This window comes from Protopterus annectens, chromosome 3.part0 (assembly GCF_019279795.1).
Source record: "Protopterus annectens isolate FY-2018-M chromosome 3.part0, PAN1.0, whole genome shotgun sequence".
Classification (NCBI taxonomy): Eukaryota; Metazoa; Chordata; order Ceratodontiformes; family Protopteridae; genus Protopterus; species Protopterus annectens.
This window is the reverse complement of record NC_056731.1, coordinates 1,040,142,675-1,040,146,130: the sequence shown is the minus strand read 5'-3', so window position 1 is coordinate 1,040,146,130 and position 3,456 is coordinate 1,040,142,675. Positions and strand designations below refer to the sequence as shown.

General features: G+C 37.9%; 1 long non-coding RNA gene across 1 annotated transcript; it reads right to left on the bottom strand.

Annotated features, from left to right (window-relative positions):
* Positions 1–681: 681 nt before the first annotated feature.
* On the bottom strand, positions 682–2,854 carry LOC122797293. The gene is made up of 4 exons (XR_006364053.1): positions 2,747–2,854; positions 2,449–2,578; positions 2,128–2,353; positions 682–1,336 (listed from the first exon to the last, which is right to left on the bottom strand). It is a non-coding gene; the product is annotated as an uncharacterized LOC122797293 (long non-coding RNA).
* Between the last annotated feature and the right edge of the window lie 602 nt (positions 2,855–3,456).

Genomic DNA, 3,456 nt, shown 5'->3' with positions numbered 1-3,456 from the left:
TTGATAAAAGTGCAGATAAAAATTTACTTAGCTTCACTTATGCGTTCAGTTGATTGCATGCAGATCTTAGCCGGCCAAAGCTCACAGTTTAAACAGAAAATAATTCACTGTACCACTTGTATAAGACAGAAACTGAATAACAATGAAGGAAACTACCCCTACTTATCACTGGCTATGCAGGTTTTTTAACAAGCCTTAACTGAAAGTACCACTTGTATAAGACCTACTGAAAAACAGAGTCACAACTTCCAGCTAGATATTGCTCAATGCAACACAAACAAATTACTTTAAATCGTGTATTATTTGATAAAAGTGCAGATAAAAATTTACTTAGCTTTACTTATGCATTCAGTTGATTGCATGCAGGTCTTAGCCGGCCAAAGCTCACAGTTTCCGACGTCGGTTCCACTAGCTCTTAGTTGGACAGCTCACTGAAAGACAAAATAAGATGGTTAAGTGCAAAAAATTTAACTAAGAGTGAAAGAGCAAGGCATTTGCTCCAAGATGGGAAAACTTTCACCATTGTGTAGTTCATAAATGGTTTGCATAGAACTGAAACAAAAGGTGACTATAGCAAACAAAGGAAATTGTTATGTGACTTAAATCTTTGACAGTTACCATGGTCAACCAAGGCAGTTATAACACATGAACACTCAGGAACCATATACTGTCAGTACTCTTCTTTCATGTACCAAAGTAATAATGCATGTATGAGACCTTAATGGAAAATCAACACTCAAAGTCACTAAATGCATGAACTACCTTTGAGTCAGAAATACAGTCAAACTGTGGCGTAATGCATGTGCAATAACCCTGTGCATTCCTGGTTTTGAATGACATAAGCATTTCAAAATACAACTGTAATACAGCAAACGATTATCAGAACTTGAGCAGAAATAACTTAACTTGTACCACACTGCAATGCAATTCTTGGCTAAGTCTAAATAGTAATAGGTGATAAATACATAACTTTCAACTGACAGAACTGTGATCTGCAGTCCGCTCTCACTTTGACAATGTGGGAGATTTCAGTGATCAACTTAGTATCATCTAAAACAAAACCTCATTGTTCTCCAAATTGTGTGTCTGTCGCAGAAATCTGGAGTGGCATTCATCTATCAACTGACTTGTGTCTGGGGGTGGATATGTGGCAATTGAGGGCTGTATGTTTCTTGGATCATCATCTCCTAGTGATGTAGTCCATCATCTGGTGGAGTCTGTCAGTCGACGCAGCAAAATCATTCGCTTTAATGGTATGAAGTATCTGTATTCTTTCTTCACTTTTTTACGCTCCACTGTCCATCGTCCACTTTTCTTGTTAAACTTTCTATGATACCTGATAATACAAGAGAGTAAAATTTAACTGAGAGTCAAATGCAAGTAACACAAGTTCTTCAATTAATGCTTTGTCTACACCATCTGCTATTTAAACTCTCAGACACTCCAGTCATTACTTATATAATCTATAATGTCAAAACATGATGTGTTCACTCAAGTAATTTAACCTTAGCAAATTATGATTGGTCAGTATTATTTCAACGTCTAGAAGTGTATTGCAGTTGAGGTTGAAACAAGAATCAATAGTTGTAATGTAATAGTTGCCTTCAGTAACATAGAATGATTCTTACAAGTAACATATCTGTTGGTTTTCAGTGTGACGTGCACTTGGAATACAGAGTCAGGAGACATGATGTGTATTGCATCAAGTCATAGTGTCACGGTACAGTTACCTTTTGACTATTTGCACAACTACTCAATAATGTCAGATGCCCTAACTCATGTCGGCATGTACACTAACCAAAAACATAAACCTAGAATCATATTATTGTGGCACAGTAATGTGGAGTATTGCGCGTTCTTACACTTGTCTTCTATCCTTGTTACGATGGTATGGACGTCCCTGGTGGCTGTTGTGATCTATGGCAGCCATAAAATTCCGTGCTCGATAAGCAGGAAATGTATAGGCCTGGCGTTTTGAATCATATTTTAATATGAGTTGGTGTAACTGTTCTAATTCCTCAGTTGTTCTACACAAATAAAATGATTATAAAAATCAACAAATATGAATGTTAATGTCAGTTTGCACTGAATTGTGTAAAGCTGTAGACTGACACAAAAGGTCTTTACCTGTAGCTCAAGTAAAGCCGTATTTTCTCCACAAATTTGGAATCCAGAAGAATGTCTCTTAACTTTTCATGTGCAGGGCTTTCAGGCTCTAGCCATTGTGCAGTACGCTCTGTCCCAAGAGAGTCATGCTGACATTGTCCCAATGGTTCATCTTTTCATCTTCATCTGGATCTCTCCCCCACTCATGCTGGTTTACCACATGATATAAAACACCTCTCCAGCGTATCTGTGGTATCGACAAGAAGACAAAAAAAAAAAATTGAGAGAATAGCTCAAGTAGATCACGTACATGTACTGTACTAAGATCATGCTTTGCCATACCATGAAATCTTCCAGGTTGTCAGAATGCTGACAGCAATGCCAGAAGGGATTCACTATTTGTTTGGTCCACTGGCATATAATTGATGTGATGTGTTCTTGATATAATTTTGCAGCCACGCTGTTGACCTGCCTGTTGGTCAATAACAATAATTAAAAAGTGAGACTCCTTTTAAAAAATGAACTTCTAAACAGTAAATGTCATTGGACACTTTGGATCGTATGATCATTTTGTTACATTTGTAGCAATGCATATCATGCAAAACAGGGCTTAAACAAACATAGAAATAGTTGTATAAACCTTTCTGCAGAATGTCTCAGGGGATATTTGTGTGTTTCCATCCAACTAAGTCAGGAGCTCATGGATGTGTTCTTGATCCACACACTGAACCGGCAGGCTGCTCACAAGTTATGCCTGAAAAAGAGACAAACGGGAAAGGGAAAAAAGTAATTAAAATGTAGTGTACTCAGCCCAAGACTGTCAAATGATCTGCAATCACTAACGGTAATACCTTTCAAGTGAATCTTCACTAGAGGATGAGCTCACACATGCAGTGTATCCCTGTTGCTGATTAGGTCTTCGATGAATGATGAAATCTGGTCTTCTGTGATAGGGAATAAAATAGTTATGTGAATTGGCCATCTGTATTTCTAAGCAATTGGATGACACCATTGACAATGTAATCTGATTGCCTAACTTTGGTGGTGTCATGCTTGCCACAATTGTGCTCGATTTGCAAGTCACTGCCACATGGAATGTCTTCCAGTGGAACAACATCCAACATGTTGTCATCCTCACCTTCTGCATTGTGTCTGAAAAGTTAAAGTATGGTTAAAATTGTGACTAGAAATTTGTGTTTGTCCACTGCTAGTACTGTACACAGACAGATGACTAGCTAAGTGTGCATACTGTCTGAAAACTCTGGCTTTGTCATGTAAATGTACCTGATGCTGTCACCAAATAGACTTGGTGCGGACATTGTGCTTGAGGTATTAGCTTTAAATGACATC